A 17,339-nucleotide genomic window follows, 5' to 3' on the forward strand; every position below is an offset into this window, starting at 1 on the left:
GGATGGACCAATCAGCTTCCTGTACTGCCCCCCAATCCGGCCAATCAGGCAGGGCACCTATAAGAACAAGAAAATAAAAACAACACATATGGCCAGGACCGTAACATGGTCTATTAGTAATGAAGCACGATGGTTGGCAAACCAATAAAGTAGCAAAACAGCAATGAAAGAACAAAATTTGATGAAAATATAGAACAATTTCTATGAATAAATAGGCAGTAACACCAGCTTGTGCTGCCCGTAAACCCAAGCAAGAAAGCTTACAGCACCTGGTATTCCCAGGCGGTCTTCCTACCAAGTACTAACCAGGCCCGGCCCTAATTGGCTGCCGAGATCGGACGAGATCGGGCGCTTAGAGAGCGGTGTGGCCGTAAGCTGCATTTGACATCATCAACAGCTCTTAAAAACGCTGGAGAAGCAGAATGCATGACACTTGCTAAGAAGAAGATAAATGTGGCAAAGTACAAAGTACTATAACTGTACTGGTCTGTTACGCCCCTGTCTAGGGGGTCAGGGTGCAACATACAAAGATAAATTAACATGTTCCCTCTCCGATCCCCAAACCAAAATCCAGGATCGAGATGTTCCAACAGAATGATATTTATTTTAAACGAAAGAAAGTGTCAAACAAAAATTGACACAACAACTCAGGGCGAACCAAGGCCAACATAATAAACAAAATAAGCCATTTCCCACAGAAAGTGCTAGCTAGCCTGATAGAAATAAACAAACCAAAAGACAGTCGCTAACCCTAACTCCCTAATGTGAAAACAAGAGAAAACAATCAAAAGAAAATGGCTGTTCACCCCTACAGATTTAATACTATTTACAAAATATACAATTTATAAACAAAACCACGGCACAAAACCTAACAATTCAAAAATGCTAAATAAGGTTTAGAAACCAAGAACAGCAAACAGGTGCTGATGCCAGAAAGAGCCTCGCTAGCTGTTGGGAACCGTACTTTTAAAACTCCAGGAAGTGTAGGATGGACCAATCAGCTTCCTGTACTGCCCCCCAATCCGGCCAATCAGGCAGGGCACCTATAAGAACAAGAAAATAAAAACAACACATATGGCCAGGACCGTAACATGGTCTACTAGTAATGAAGCACGATGGTTGGCAAACCAATAAAGTAGCAAAACAGCAATGAAAGAACAAAATTTGATGAAAATATAGAACAATTTCTATGAATAAATAGGCAGTAACACCAGCTTGTGCTGCCCGTAAACCCAAGCAAAAAAGCTTACAGCACCTGGTATTCCCAGGCGGTCTTCCTACCAAGTACTAACCAGGCCCGGCTCTATTTGGCTGCCGAGATCGGGCGAGATCGGGCGCTTAGAGAGCGGTGTGGTCGTAAGCTGCATTTGACATCATCAACAGCTCTTAAAAACGCTGGAGAAGCAGAATGCATGACACTTGCTAAGAAGAAGATAAATGTGGCAAAGTACAAAGTACTATAACTGTACTGGTCTGTTACGCCCCTGTCTAGGGGCTCAGGGTGCAACATACAAAGATAAATTAGCATGTTCCCTCTCCGATCCCCAAACCAAAATCCAGGATCGAGATGTTCCAACAGAATGATATTTATTTTAAACGAAAGAAAGTGTCAAACAAAACATGACACTACAACTCAGGGCGAACCAAGGCCAACATAATAAACAAAATAAGCCATTTCCCACAGAAAGTGCTAGCTAGCCTGATAGAAATAAACAAACCAAAAGACAGTCGCTAACCCTAACTCCCTAATGTGAAAACGATCAAAAGAAAATGGCAGTCCACCCCTACAGATTTAATACTATTTACAAAATATACAATTTATAAACAAAACCACGGCACAAAACCTAACAATTCAAAAATGCTAAATAAGGTTTGGAAAGCAAGAACAGCAAACAGGTGCTGCTGCCAGAAAGAGCCTCGCTAGCTGTTGGGAACCGTACTTTTAAAACTCCAGGAAGTGTAGGATGGACCAATCAGCTTCCTGTACTTCCCCCAAATCCGGCCAATCAGGCAGGGCACCTATAAGAACAAGAAAATAAAAACAACACATATGGCCAGGACCGTAACATGGTCTATTAGTAATGAAGCACGATGGTTGACAAACCAATAAAGTAGCAAAACAGCAATGAAAGAACAAAATTTGATGAAAATATAGAACAAATTCTATGAATAAATAGGCAGTAACACCAGCTTGTGCTGCCCGTAAACCCAAGCAAAAAAGCTTACAGCACCTGGTATTCCCAGGCGGTCTTCCTACCAAGTACTAACCAGGCCCGGCTCTATTTGGCTGCCGAGATCGGACGAGATCGGGCGCTTAGAGAGCGGTGTGGCCGTAACATGCATTTGACATCATCAACAGCTCTTAAAAACGCTAGAGAAGCAGAATGCATGACACTTGCTAAGAAGAAGATAAATGTGGCAAAGTACAAAGTACTATAACTGTACTGGTCTGTTACGCCCCTGTCTAGGGGGTCAGGGTGAAACATACAAAGATAAATTTGCATGTTCCCTCTCCGATCCCCAAACCAAAATCCAGGATTGAGATGTTCCAACAGAATGATATTTATTTTAAACGAAAGAAAGTGTCAAACAAAACATGACACTACAACTCAGGGCGAACCAAGGCCAACATAATAAACAAAATAAGCCATTTCCCACAGAAAGTGCTAGCTAGCCTGATAGAAAGAAACAAACCAAAAGACAGTCGCTAACCCTAACTCCCTAATGTGAAAACAAGAGAAAACAATCAAAAGAAAAATGGCAGTCCACCCCTACAGATTTAATACTATTTACAAAATATACAATTTATAAACAAAACCACGGCACAAAACCTAACAATTCAAAAATGCTAAATAAGGTTTGGAAACCAAGAACAGCAAACAGGTGCTGATGCCAGAAAAAGCCTCGCTAGCTGTTGGGAACCGTACTTTTAAAACTCCATGAAGTGTAGGATGGACCAATCAGCTTCCTGTACTGCCCCCCAATCCGGCCAATCAGGCAGGGCACCTATAAGAACAAGAAAATAAAAACAACACATATGGCCAGGACCGTAACATGGTCTACTAGTAATGAAGCACGATGGTTGGCAAACCAATAAAGTAGCAAAACAGCAATGAAAGAACAAAATTTGATGAAAATATAGAACAATTTCTATGAATAAATAGGCAGTAACACCAGCTTGTGCTGCCCGTAAACCCAAGCAAAAAAGCTTACAGCACCTGGTATTCCCAGGCGGTCTTCCTACCAAGTACTAACCAGGCCCGGCCCTATTTGGCTGCCGAGATCGGACGAGATCGGGAGCTTAGAGAGCGGTGTGGCCGTAACATGCATTTGACATCATCAACAGCTCTTAAAAACGCTAGAGAAGCAGAATGCATGACACTTGCTAAGAAGAAGATAAATGTGGCAAAGTACAAAGTACTATAACTGTACTGGTCTGTTACGCCCCTGTCTAGGGGGTCAGGGTGAAACATACAAAGATAAATTAGCATGTTCCCTCTCCGATCCCCAAACCAAAATCCAGGATCAAGATGTTCCAACAGAATGATATTTATTTTAAACGAAAGAAAGTGTCAAGCAAAACATGACACTACAACTCAGGGCGAACCAAGGCCAACATAATAAACAAAATAAGCCATTTCCCACAGAAAGTGCTAGCTAGCCTGATAGAAATAAACAAACCAAAAGACAGTCGCTAACCCTAACTCCCTAATGTGAAAACAAGAGAAAACAATCAAAAGAAAATGGCTGTTCACCCCTACAGATTTAATACTATTTACAAAATACACAATTTATAAACAAAACCACGGCACAAAACCTAACAATTCAAAAATGCTAAATAAGGTTTGGAAACCAAGAACAGCAAACAGGTGCTGATGCCAGAAAGAGCCTCGCTAGCTGTTGGGAACCGTACTTTTAAAACTCCAGCAAGTGTAGGATGGACCAATCAGCTTCCTGTACTGCCCCCCAATCCGGCCAATCAGGCAGGGCACCTATAAGAACAAGAAAATAAAAACAACACATATGGCCAGGACCGTAACATGGTCTATTAGTAATGAAGCACGATGGTTGGCAAACCAATAAAGTAGCAAAACAGCAATGAAAGAACAAAATTTGATGAAAATATAGAACAATTTCTATGAATAAATAGGCAGTAACACCAGCTTGTGCTGCCCGTAAACCCAAGCAAAAAAGCTTACAGCACCTGGTATTCCCAGGCGGTCTTCCTACCAAGTACTAACCAGGCCCGGCCCTATTTGGCTGCCGAGATCGGACGAGATCGGGAGCTTAGAGAGCGGTGTGGCCGTAAGCTGCATTTGACATCATCAACAGCTCTTAAAAACGCTGGAGAAGCAGAATGCATGACACTTGCTAAGAAGAAGATAAATGTGGCAAAGTACAAAGTACTATAACTGTACTGGTCTGTTACGCCCCTGTGTAGGGGCTCAGGGTGCAACATACAAAGATAAATTAGCATGTTCCTTCTCCGATCCCCAAACCAAAATCCAGGATCGAGATATCCAACAGAATGATATTTATTTTAAACGAAAGAAAGTGTCAAGCAAAACAACACTACAACTCAGGGCGAACCAAGGCCAACATAATAAACAAAATAAGCCATTTCCCACAGAAAGTGCTAGCTAGCCTGATAGAAATAAACAAACCAAAAGACAGTCGCTAACCCTAACTCCCTAATGTGAAAACAGTCCAAAGAAAATGGCAGTTCACCCCTACAGATTTAATACTATTTACAAAATATACAATTTATAAACAAAACCACGGCACAAAACCTAACAATTCAAAAATGCTAAATAAGGTTTGGAAACCAAGAACAGCAAACAGGTGCTACTGCCAGAAAGAGCCTCGCTAGCTGTTGGGAACCGTACTTTTAAATCTCCAGGAAGTGTAGGATGGACCAATCAGCTTCCTGTACTTCCCCCAAATCCGGCCAATCAGGCAGGGCACCTATAAGAACAAGAAAATAAAAACAACACATATGGCCAGGACCGTAACATGGTCTACTAGTAATGAAGCACGATGGTTGGCAAACCAATAAAGTAGCAAAACAGCAATGAAAGAACAAAATTTGATGAAAATATAGAACAATTTCTATGAATAAATAGGCAGTAACACCAGCTTGTGCTGCCCGCAAACCCAAGCAAAAAAGCTTACAGCACTTGGTATTCCCAGGCGGTCTTCCTACCAAGTACTAACCAGGCCCGGCCCTATTTGGCTGCCGAGATCGGACGAGATCGGGCGCTTAGAGAGCGGTGTGGCCGTAAGCTGCATTTGACATCATCAACAGCTCTTAAAAACGCTGGAGAAGCAGAATGCATGACACTTGCTAAGAAGAAGATAAATGTGGCAAAGTACAAAGTACTATAACTGTACTGGTCTGTTACGCCCCTGTCTAGGGGCTCAGGGTGCAACATACAAAGATAAATTAGCATGTTCCCTCTCCGATCCCCAAACCAAAATCCAGGATCGAGATGTTCCAACAGAATGATATTTATTTTAAACGAAAGAAAGTGTCAAACAAAACATGACACTACAACTCAGGGCGAACCAAGGCCAACATAATAAACAAAATAAGCCATTTCCCACAGAAAGTGCTAGCTAGCCTGATAGAAATAAACAAACCAAAACACAGTCGCTAACCCTAACTCCCTAATGTGAAAACAAGAGAAAACAATCAAAAGAAAATGGCAGTTCACCCCTACAGATTTAATACTATTTACAAAATATACAATTTATAAACAAAACCACGGCACAAAACCTAACAATTCAAAAATGCTAAATAAGGTTTGGAAACCAAGAACAGCAAACAGGTGCTGCTGCCAGAAAGAGCCTCGCTAGCTGTTGGGAACCGTACTTTTAAAACTCCAGGAAGTGTAGGATGGACCAATCAGCTTCCTGTACTTCCCCCAAATCCGGCCAATCAGGCAGGGCACCTATAAGAACAACAAAATAAAAACAACACATATGGCCAGGACCGTAACATGGTCTACTAGTAATGAAGCACGATGGTTGACAAACCAATAAAGTAGCAAAACAGCAATGAAAGAACAAAATTTGATGAAAATATAGAACAATTTCTATGAATAAATAGGCAGTAACACCAGCTTGTGCTGCCCGTAAACCCAAGCAAAAAAGCTTACAGCACCTGGTATTCCCAGGCGGTCTTCCTACCAAGTACTAACCAGGCCCAGCTCTATTTGGCTGCCGAGATCGGACGAGATCGGGCACTTAGAGAGCGGTATGGCCGTAAGCTGCATTTGACATCATCAACAGCTCTTAAAAACGCTGGAGAAGCAGAATGCATGACACTTGCTAAGAAGAAGATAAATGTGGCAAAGTACAAAGTACTATAACTGTACTGGTCTGTTACGCCCCTGTCTAGGGGGTCAGGGTGCAACATACAAAGATAAATTAGCATGTTCACTCTCCGATCCCCAAACCAAAATCCAGGATCGAGATGTTCCAACAGAATGATATTTATTTTAAACAAAAGAAAGTGTCAAATAAAACATGACACTACAACTCAGGGCGAACCAAGGTCAACATAATAAACAAAATAAGCCATTTCCCACAGAAAGTGCTAGCTAGCCTGATAGAAATAAACAAACCAAAAGACAGTCGCTAACCCTAACTCCCTAATGTGAAAACAAGTGAAAACAATCAAAAGAAAATGGCTGTTCACCCCTACAGATTTAATACTATTTACAAAATACACAATTTATAAACAAAACCACGGCACAAAACCTAACAATTCAAAAATGCTAAATAAGGTTTGGAAACCAAGAACAGCAAACAGGTGCTGATGCCAGAAAGAGCCTCGCTAGCTGTTGGGAACCGTACTTTTAAAACTCCAGCAAGTGTAGGATGGACCAATCAGCTTCCTGTACTGCCCCCCAATCCGGCCAATCAGGCAGGGCACCTATAAGAACAAGAAAATAAAAACAACACATATGGCCAGGACCGTAACATGGTCTATTAGTAATGAAGCACGATGGTTGGCAAACCAATAAAGTAGCAAAACAGCAATGAAAGAACAAAATTTGATGAAAATATAGAACAATTTCTATGAATAAATAGGCAGTAACACCAGCTTGTGCTGCCCGTAAACCCAAGCAAGAAAGCTTACAGCACCTGGTATTCCCAGGCGGTCTTCCTACCAAGTACTAACCAGGCCCGGCCCTAATTGGCTGCCGAGATCGGACGAGATCGGGCGCTTAGAGAGCGGTGTGGCCGTAACATGCATTTGACATCATCAACAGCTCTTAAAAACGCTAGAGAAGCAGAATGCATGACACTTGCTAAGAAGAAGATAAATGTGGCAAAGTACGAAGTACTATAACTGTACTGGTCTGTTACGCCCCTGTCTAGGGGGTCAGGGTGAAACATACAAAGATAAATTTGCATGTTCCCTCTCCGATCCCCAAACCAAAATCCAGGATTGAGATGTTCCAACAGAATGATATTTATTTTAAACGAAAGAAAGTGTCAAACAAAACATGACACTACAACTCAGGGCGAACCAAGGCCAACATAATAAACAAAATAAGCCATTTCCCACAGAAAGTGCTAGCTAGCCTGATAGAAAGAAACAAACCAAAAGACAGTCGCTAACCCTAACTCCCTAATGTGAAAACAAGAGAAAACAATCAAAAGAAAATGGCTGTTCACCCCTACAGATTTAATACTATTTACAAAATATACAATTTATAAACAAAACCACGGCACAAAACCTAACAATTCAAAAATGCTAAATAAGATTTGGAAACCAAGAACAGCAAACAGGTGCTACTGCCAGAAAGAGCCTCGCTAGCTGTTGGGAACCGTACTTTTAAAACTCCAGGAAGTGTAGGATGGACCAATCAGCTTCCTGTACTTCCCCCAAATCCGGCGAATAAGGCAGGGCACCTATAAGAACAAGAAAATAAAAACAACACATATGGCCAGGACCGTAATATGGTCTACTAGTAATGAAGCACGATGGTTGACAAACCAATAAAGTAGCAAAACAGCAATGAAAGAACAAAATTTGATGAAAATATAGAACAATTTCTATGAATAAATAGGCAGTAACACCAGCTTGAGCTGCCCGTAAACCCAAGCAAAAAAGCTTACAGCACCTGGTATTCCCAGGCGGTCTTCCTACCAAGTACTAACCAGGCCCGGCTCTATTTGGCTGCCGAGATCGGGCGAGATCGGGCGCTTAGAGAGCGGTGTGGCCGTAAGCTGCATTTGACATCATCAACAGCTCTTAAAAACGCTGGAGAAGCAGAATGCATGACACTTGCTAAGAAGAAGATAAATGTGGCAAAGTACAAAGTACTATAACTGTACTGGTCTGTTACGCCCCTGTCTAGGGGGTCAGGGTGAAACATACAAAGATAAATTTGCATGTTCCCTCTCCGATCCCCAAACCAAAATCCAGGATTGAGATGTTCCAACAGAATGATATTTATTTTAAACGAAAGAAAGTGTCAAACAAAACATGACACTACAACTCAGGGCGAACCAAGGCCAACATAATAAACAAAATAAGCCATTTCCCACAGAAAGTGCTAGCTAGCCTGATAGAAAGAAACAAACCAAAAGACAGTCGCTAACCCTAACTCCCTAATGTGAAAACAAGAGAAAACAATCAAAAGAAAATGGCAGTCCACCCCTACAGATTTAATACTATTTACAAAATATACAATTTATAAACAAAACCACGGCACAAAACCTAACAATTCAAAAATGCTAAATAAGATTTGGAAACCAAGAACAGCAAACAGGTGCTACTGCCAGAAAGAGCCTCGCTAGCTGTTGGGAACCGTACTTTTAAAACTCCAGGAAGTGTAGGATGGACCAATCAGCTTCCTGTACTTCCCCCAAATCCGGCCAATCAGGCAGGGCGCCTATAAGAACAAGAAAATAAAAACAACACATATGGCCAGGACCGTAACATGGTCTACTAGTAATGAAGCACGATGGTTGACAAACCAATAAAGTAGCAAAACAGCAATGAAAGAACAAAATTTGATGAAAATATAGAACAATTTCTATGAATAAATAGGCAGTAACACCAGCTTGAGCTGCCCGTAAACCCAAGCAAAAAAGCTTACAGCACCTGGTATTCCCAGGCGGTCTTCCTACCAAGTACTAACCAGGCCCGGCTCTATTTGGCTGCCGAGATCGGGCGCTTAGAGAGCGGTGTGGCCGTAAGCTGCATTTGACATCATCAACAGCTCTTAAAAACGCTGGAGAAGCAGAATGCATGACACTTGCTAAGAAGAAGATAAATGTGGCAAAGTACAAAGTACTATAACTGTATTGGTCTGTTACGCCCCTGTCTAGGGGCTCAGGGTGCAACATACAAAGATAAATTAGCATGTTCCCTCTCCGATCCCCAAACCAAAATCCAGGATCGAGATGTTCCAACAGAATGATATTTATTTTAAACAAAAGAAAGTGTCAAACAAAGCATGACACTACAACTCAGGGCGAACCAAGGCCAACATAATAAACAAAATAAGCCATTTCCCACAGAAAGTGCTAGCTAGCCTGATAGAAAGAAACAAACCAAAAGACAGTCGCTAACCCTAACTCCCTAATGTGAAAACAGTGCAAAGAAAATGGCAGTTCACCCCTACAGATTTAATACTATTTACAAAATATACAATTTATAAACAAAACCACGGCACAAAACCTAACAATTCAAAAATGCTAAATAAGGTTTAGAAACCAAGATCAGTAAACAGGTGCTGATGCCAGAAAGAGCCTCGCTAGCTGTTGGGAACCGTACTTTTAAAACTCCAGGAAGTGTAGGATGGACCAATCAGCTTCCTGTACTGCGCCCCAATCCGGCCAATCAGGCAGGGCACCTATAAGAACAAGAAAATAAAAACAACACATATGGCCAGGTCCGTAACATGGTCTACTAGTAATGAAGCACGATGGTTGACAAACCAATAAAGTAGCAAAACAGGTATGAAAGAACAAAATTTGATGAAAATATAGAACAATTTCTATGAATAAATAGGCAGTAACACCAGCTTGAGCTGCCCGTAAACCCAAGCAAAAAAGCTTACAGCACCTGGTATTCCCAGGCGGTCTTCCTACCAAGTACTAACCAGGCCCGGCTCTATTTGGCTTCCGAGATCGGGCGAGATCGGGCGCTTAGAGAGCGGTGTGGCCGTAAGCTGCATTTGACATCATCAACAGCTCTTAAAAACGCTGGAGAAGCAGAATGCATGACACTTGCTAAGAAGAAGATAAATGTGGCAAAGTACAAAGTACTATAACTGTACTGGTCTGTTACGCCCCTGTCTAGGGGCTCAGGGTGCAACATACAAAGATAAATTAGCATGTTCCCTCTCCGATCCCCAAACCAAAATCCAGGATCGAGATGTTCCAACAGAATGATATTTATTTTAAACGAAAGAAAGTGTCAAACAAAACATGACACTACAACTCAGGGCGAACCAAGGCCAACATAATAAACTAAATAAGCCATTTCCCACAGAAAGTGCTAGCTAGCCTGATAGAAAGAAACAAACCAAAAGACAGTCGCTAACCCTAACTCCCTAATGTGAAAACAAGAGAAAACAATCAAAAGAAAATGGCAGTTCACCCCTACAGATTTAATACTATTTACAAAATATACAATTTATAAACAAAACCACGGCACAAAACCTAACAATTCAAAAATGCTAAATAAGGTTTGGAAACCAAGAACAGCAAACAGGTGCTGATGCCAGAAAGAGCCTCGCTAGCTGTTGGGAACCGTACTTTTAAAAGTCCAGGAAGTGTAGGATGGACCAATCAGCTTCCTGTACTGCCCCCAAATCCGGCCAATCAGGCAGGGCACCTATAAGAACAAGAAAATAAAAACAACACATATGGCCAGGACCGTAACATGGTCTACTAGTAATGAAGCACGATGGTTGGCAAACCAATAAAGTAGCAAAACAGCAATGAAAGAACAAAATTTGATGAAAATATAGAACAATTTCTATGAATAAATAGGCAGTAACACCAGCTTGTGCTGCCCGTAAACCCAAGCAAAAAAGCTTACAGCACCTTGTATTCTCAGGCGGTCTTCCTACCAAGTACTAACCAGGCCCGGCTCTATTTGGCTGCCGAGATCGGGCGAGATCGGGCGCTTAGAGAGCGGTGTGGCCGTAAGCTGCATTTGACATCATCAACAGCTCTTAAAAACGCTGGAGAAGCAGAATGCATGACACTTGCTAAGAAGAAGATAAATGTGGCAAAGTACAAAGTACTATAACTGTACTGGTCTGTTACGCCCCTGTCTAGGGGCTCAGGGTGCAACATACAAAGATAAATTAGCATGTTCCCTCTCCGATCCCCAAACCAAAATCCAGGATCGAGATGTTCCAACAGAATGATATTTATTTTAAACGAAAGAAAGTGTCAAACAAAACATGACACTACAACTCAGGGCGAACCAAGGCCAACATAATAAACAAAATAAGCCATTTCCCACAGAAAGTGCTAGCTAGCCTGATGGAAAGAAACAAACCAAAAGACAGTCGCTAACCCTAACTCCCTAATGTGAAAACAAGAGAAAACAATCAAAAGAAAATGGCAGTTCACCCCTACAGATTTAATACTATTTACAAAATATACAATTTATAAACAAAACCTCGGCACAAAACCTAACAATTCAAAAATGCTAAATAAGGTTTGGAAACCAAGAACAGCAAACAGGTGCTGATGCCAGAAAGAGCCTCGCTAGCTGTTGGGAACCGTACTTTTAAAACTCCAGGAAGTGTAGGATGGACCAATCAGCTTCCTGTACTGCCCCCAAATCCGGCCAATCAGGCAGGGCACCTATAAGAACAAGAAAATAAAAACAACACATATGGCCAGGACCGTAACATGGTCTACTAGTAATGAAGCACGATGGTTGGCAAACCAATAAAGTAGCAAAACAGCAATGAAAGAACAAAATTTGATGAAAATATAGAACAATTTCTATGAATAAATAGGCAGTAACACCAGCTTGTGCTGCCCGTAAACCCAAGCAAAAAAGCTTACAGCACCTGGTATTCCCAGGCGGTCTTCCTACCAAGTACTAACCAGGCCCGGCTCTATTTGGCTGCCGAGATCGGACGAGATCGGGCGCTTAGAGAGCGGTGTGGCCGTAAGCTGCATTTGACATCATCAACAGCTCTTAAAAACGCTGGAGAAGCAGAATGCATGACACTTGCTAAGAAGAAGATAAATGTGGCAAAGTACAAAGTACTATAACTGTACTGGTCTGTTACGCCCCTGTCTAGGGGGTCAGGGTGCAACATACAAAGATAAATTAGCATGTTCCCTCTCCGATCCCCAAACCAAAATCCAGGATCGAGATGTTCCAACAGAATGATATTTATTTTAAACAAAAGAAAGTGTCAAATAAAACATGACACTACAACTCAGGGCGAACCAAGGCCAACATAATAAACAAAATAAGCCATTTCCCACAGAAAGTGCTAGCTAGCCTGATAGAAATAAACAAACCAAAAGACAGTCGCTAACCCTAACTCCCTAATGTGAAAACAAGAGAAAACAATCAAAAGAAAATGGCAGTCCACCCCTACAGATTTAATACTATTTACAAAATATACAATTTATAAACAAAACCACGGCACAAAACCTAACAATTCAAAAATGCTAAATAAAGTTTGGAAATCAAGAACAGCAAACAGGTGCTGATGCCAGAAAGAGCCTCGCTAGCTGTTGGGAACCGTACTTTTAAAACTCCAGGAAGTGTAGGATGGACCAATCAGCTTCCTGTACTGCCCCCAAATCCGGCCAATCAGGCAGGGCACCTATAAGAACAAGAAAATAAAAACAACACATATGGCCAGGACCGTAACATGGTCTACTAGTAATGAAGCACGATGGTTGGCAAACCAATAAAGTAGCAAAACAGCAATGAAAGAACAAAATTTGATGAAAATATAGAACAATTTCTATGAATAAATAGGCAGTAACACCAGCTTGTGCTGCCCGTAAACCCAAGCAAAAAAGCTTACAGCACCTGGTATTCCCAGGCGGTCTTCCTACCAAGTACTAACCAGGCCCGGCTCTATTTGGCTGCCGAGATCGGGCGAGATCGGGCGCTTAGAGAGCGGTGTGGCCGTAAGCTGCATTTGACATCATCAACAGCTCTTAAAAACGCTGGAGAAGCAGAATGCATGACACTTGCTAAGAAGAAGATAAATGTGGCAAAGTACAAAGTACTATAACTGTACTGGTCTGTTACGCCCCTGTCTAGGGGCTCAGGGTGCAACATACAAAGATAAATTAGCATGTTCCCTCTCCGATCCCCAAACCAAAATCCAGGATCGAGATGTTCCAACAGAATGATATTTATTTTAAACAAAAGAAAGTGTCAAACAAAACATGACACTAAAACTCAGGGCGAACCAAGGCCAACATAATAAACAAAATAAGCCATTTCCCACAGAAAGTGCTAGCTAGCCTGATAGAAAGAAACAAACCAAAAGACAGTCGCTAACCCTAACTCCCTAATGTGAAAACAGTCCAAAGAAAATGGCAGTTCACCCCTACAGATTTAATACTATTTACAAAATATACAATTTATAAACAAAACCACGGCACAAAACCTAACAATTCAAAAATGCTAAATAAGGTTTAGAAGCCAAGAACAGCAAACAGGTGCTGATGCCAGAAAGAGCCTCGCTAGCTGTTGGGAACCGTACATTTAAAACTCCAGGAAGTGTAGGATGGACCAATCAGCTTCCTGTACTGCCCCCCAATCCGGCCAATCAGGCAGGGCACCTATAAGAACAAGAAAATAAAAACAACACATATGGCCAGGACCGTAACATGGTCTACTAGTAATGAAGCACGATGGTTGGCAAACCAATAAAGTAGCAAAACAGCAATGAAAGAACAAAATTTGATGAAAATATAGAACAATTTCTATGAATAAATAGGCAGTAACACCAGCTTGTGCTGCCCGTAAACCCAAGCAAAAAAGCTTACAGCACCTGGTATTCCCAGGCGGTCTTCCTACCAAGTACTAACCAGGCCCGGCTCTATTTGGCTGCCGAGATCGGACGAGATCGGGCGCTTAGAGAGCGGTGTGGCCGTAAGCTGCATTTGACATCATCAACAGCTCTTAAAAACGCTGGAGAAGCAGAATGCATGACACTTGCTAAGAAGAAGATAAATGTGGCAAAGTACAAAGTACTATAACTGTACTGGTCTGTTACGCCCCTGTCTAGGGGGTCAGGGTGAAACATACAAAGATAAATTTGCATGTTCCCTCTCCGATCCTCAAACCAAAATCCAGGATTGAGATGTTCCAACAGAATGATATTTATTTTAAACGAAAGAAAGTGTCAAACAAAACATGACACTACAACTCAGGGCGAACCAAGGCCAACAGAATAAACAAAATAAGCCATTTCCCACAGAAAGCGCTAGCTAGCCTGATAGAAATAAACAAACCAAAAGACAGTCGCTAACCCTAACTCCCTAATGTGAAAACAAGAGAAAACAATCAAAAGAAAATGGCAGTCCACCCCTACAGATTTAATACTATTTACAAAATATACAATTTATAAACAAAACCACGGCACAAAACCTAACAATTCAAAAATGCTAAATAAGATTTGGAAACCAAGAACAGCAAACAGGTGCTACTGCCAGAAAGAGCCTCGCTAGCTGTTGGGAACCGTACTTTTAAAACTCCAGGAAGTGTAGGATGGACCAATCAGCTTCCTGTACTTCCCCCAAATCCGGCCAATCAGGCAGGGCACCTATAAGAACAAGAAATTAAAAACAACACATATGGCCAGGACCGTAACATGGTCTACTAGTAATGAAGCACGATGGTTGGCAAACCAATAAAGTAGCAAAACAGCAATGAAAGAACAAAATTTGATGAAAATATAGAACAATTTCTATGAATAAATAGGCAGTAACACCAGCTTGTGCTGCCCGTAAACCCAAGCAATAAAGCTTACAGCACCTGGTATTCCCAGGCGGTCTTCCTACCAAGTACTAACCAGGCCCGGCCCTATTTGGCTGCCGAGATCGGACGAGATCGGGCGCTTAGAGAGCGGTGTGGCCGTAAGCTGCATTTGACATCATCAACAGCTCTTAAAAACGCTGGAGAAGCAGAATGCATGACACTTGCTAAGAAGAAGATAAATGTGGCAAAGTACAAAGTACTATAACTGTACTGGTCTGTTACGCCCCTGTCTAGGGGCTCAGGGTGCAACATACAAAGATAAATTAGCATGTTCCCTCTCCGATCCCCAAACCAAAATCCAGGATCGAGATGTTCCAACAGAATGATATTTATTTTAAACGAAAGAAAGTGTCAAACAAAATATGACACTACAACTCAGGGCGAACCAAGGCCAACATAATAAACAAAATAAGCCATTTCCCACAGAAAGTGCTAGCTAGCCTGATAGAAATAAACAAACCAAAAGACAATCGCTAACCCTAACTCCCTAATGTGAAAATAGTCCAAAGAAAATGGCAGTTCACCCCTACAGATTTAATACTATTTACAAAATATACAATTTATAAACAAAACCACGGCACAAAACCTAACAATTCAAAAATACTAAATAAGGTTTAGAAACCAAGAACAGCAAACAGGTGCTGATGCCAGAAAGAGCCTCGCTAGCTGTTGGGAACCGTACTTTTAAAACTCCAGGAAGTGTAGGATGGACCAATCAGCTTCCTGTACTGCCCCCCAATCCGGCCAATCAGGCAGGGCACCTATAAGAACAAGAAAATAAAAACAACACATATGGCCAGGACCGTAACATGGTCTACTAGTAATGAAGCACGATGGTTGACAAACCAATAAAGTAGCAAAACAGCAATGAAAGAACAAAATTTGATGAAAATATAGAACAATTTCTATGAATAAATAGGCAGTAACACCAGCTTGTGCTGCCCGTAAACCCAAGCAAAAAAGCTTACAGCACCTGGTATTCCCAGGCGGTCTTCCTACCAAGTACTAACCAGGCCCGGCTCTATTTGGCTGCCGAGATCGGACGATATCGGGCGCTTAGAGAGCGGTGTGGCCGTAAGCTGCATTTGACATCATCAACAGCTCTTAAAAACGCTAGAGAAGCAGAATGCATGACACTTGCTAAGAAGAAGATAAATGTGGCAAAGTACAAAGTACTATAACTGTACTGGTCTGTTACGCCCCTGTCTAGGGGGTCAGGGTGAAACATACAAAGATAAATTTGCATGTTCCCTCTCCGATCCCCAAACCAAAATCCAGGATCGAGATGTTCCAACAGAATGATATTTATTTTAAACGAAAGAAAGTGTCAAACAAAACATGACACTACAACTCAGGGCGAACCAAGGCCAACATAATAAACAAAATAAGCCATTTCCCACAGAAAGTTCTAGCTAGCCTGATAGAAATAAACAAACCAAAAGATAGTCGCTAACCCTAACTCCCTAATGTGAAAACAAGAGAAAACAATCAAAAGAAAATGGCAGTCCACCCCTACAGATTTAATACTATTTACAAAATATACAATTTATAAACAAAACCACGGCACAAAACCTAACAATTCAAAAATGCTAAATACGGTTTAGAAGCCAAGAACAGCAAACAGGTGCTGATGCCAGAAAGAGCCTCGCTAGCTGTTGGGAACCGTACTTTTAAAACTCCAGGAAGTGTAGGATGGACCAATCAGCTTCCTGTACTGCGCCCCAATCCGGCCAATCAGGCAGGGCACCTATAAGAACAAGAAAATAAAAACAACACATATGGCCAGGACCGTAACATGGTCTACTAGTAATGAAGCACGATGGTTGGCAAACCAATAAAGTAGCAAAACAGCAATGAAAGAACAAAATTTGATGAAAATATAGAACAATTTCTATGAATAAATAGGCAGTAACACCAGCTTGTGCTGCCCGCAAACCCAAGCAAAAAAGCTTACAGCACCTGGTATTCCCAGGCGGTCTTCCTACCAAGTACTAACCAGGCCCGGCTCTATTTGGCTGCCGAGATCGGACGAGATCGGGCGCTTAGAGAGCGGTGTGGCCGTAAGCTGCATTTGACATCATCAACAGCTCTTAAAAACACTGGAGAAGCAGAATGCATGACACTTGCTAAGAAGAAGATAAATGTGGCAAAGTACAAAGTACTATAACTGTACTGGTCTGTTACGCCCCTGTCTAGGGGGTCAGGGTGAAACATACAAAGATAAATTTGCATGTTCCCTCTCCGATCCCCAAACCAAAATCCAGGATCGAGATGTTCCAACAGAATGATATTTATTTTAAACGAAAGAAAGTGTCAAACAAAACATGAC

The 17,339-nt window shown here is 41.7% G+C and overlaps 1 non-coding gene and 17 pseudogenes across 1 annotated transcript; all 18 read right to left on the minus strand.

The window, feature by feature from the left end:
• Nucleotides 1–257: 257 nt before the first annotated feature.
• LOC137122450 (5S ribosomal RNA) lies at nucleotides 258–376 on the minus strand (annotated as a pseudogene).
• Nucleotides 377–1,243: 867 nt separating this feature from the next.
• Nucleotides 1,244–1,362, minus strand: LOC137122472 (5S ribosomal RNA; annotated as a pseudogene).
• Nucleotides 1,363–2,219: 857 nt separating this feature from the next.
• Nucleotides 2,220–2,338, minus strand: LOC137122467 (5S ribosomal RNA; annotated as a pseudogene).
• Nucleotides 2,339–3,206: 868 nt separating this feature from the next.
• LOC137122473 (5S ribosomal RNA) lies at nucleotides 3,207–3,325 on the minus strand (annotated as a pseudogene).
• Nucleotides 3,326–4,192: 867 nt separating this feature from the next.
• Nucleotides 4,193–4,311, minus strand: LOC137122447 (5S ribosomal RNA; annotated as a pseudogene).
• Nucleotides 4,312–5,165: 854 nt separating this feature from the next.
• Nucleotides 5,166–5,284, minus strand: LOC137122465 (5S ribosomal RNA; annotated as a pseudogene).
• An 867-nt stretch (nucleotides 5,285–6,151) lies between these two features.
• On the minus strand, nucleotides 6,152–6,270 carry LOC137122440 (5S ribosomal RNA). The gene has a single exon (XR_010913751.1). It is a non-coding gene; the product is annotated as a 5S ribosomal RNA (ribosomal RNA).
• Nucleotides 6,271–7,137: 867 nt separating this feature from the next.
• LOC137122475 (5S ribosomal RNA) lies at nucleotides 7,138–7,256 on the minus strand (annotated as a pseudogene).
• Nucleotides 7,257–8,123: 867 nt separating this feature from the next.
• On the minus strand, nucleotides 8,124–8,242 carry LOC137122454 (5S ribosomal RNA; annotated as a pseudogene).
• An 867-nt stretch (nucleotides 8,243–9,109) lies between these two features.
• LOC137122478 (5S ribosomal RNA) lies at nucleotides 9,110–9,218 on the minus strand (annotated as a pseudogene).
• An 857-nt stretch (nucleotides 9,219–10,075) lies between these two features.
• On the minus strand, nucleotides 10,076–10,194 carry LOC137122449 (5S ribosomal RNA; annotated as a pseudogene).
• An 867-nt stretch (nucleotides 10,195–11,061) lies between these two features.
• On the minus strand, nucleotides 11,062–11,180 carry LOC137122477 (5S ribosomal RNA; annotated as a pseudogene).
• An 867-nt stretch (nucleotides 11,181–12,047) lies between these two features.
• On the minus strand, nucleotides 12,048–12,166 carry LOC137122451 (5S ribosomal RNA; annotated as a pseudogene).
• Nucleotides 12,167–13,033: 867 nt separating this feature from the next.
• LOC137122456 (5S ribosomal RNA) lies at nucleotides 13,034–13,152 on the minus strand (annotated as a pseudogene).
• An 857-nt stretch (nucleotides 13,153–14,009) lies between these two features.
• LOC137122463 (5S ribosomal RNA) lies at nucleotides 14,010–14,128 on the minus strand (annotated as a pseudogene).
• Nucleotides 14,129–14,995: 867 nt separating this feature from the next.
• LOC137122446 (5S ribosomal RNA) lies at nucleotides 14,996–15,114 on the minus strand (annotated as a pseudogene).
• Nucleotides 15,115–15,971: 857 nt separating this feature from the next.
• Nucleotides 15,972–16,090, minus strand: LOC137122469 (5S ribosomal RNA; annotated as a pseudogene).
• An 867-nt stretch (nucleotides 16,091–16,957) lies between these two features.
• On the minus strand, nucleotides 16,958–17,076 carry LOC137122474 (5S ribosomal RNA; annotated as a pseudogene).
• Nucleotides 17,077–17,339: the final 263 nt, after the last annotated feature.

Source organism: Channa argus, unplaced genomic scaffold (assembly GCF_033026475.1).
Source record: "Channa argus isolate prfri unplaced genomic scaffold, Channa argus male v1.0 Contig160, whole genome shotgun sequence".
NCBI lineage: Eukaryota > Metazoa > Chordata > Actinopteri > Anabantiformes > Channidae > Channa > Channa argus.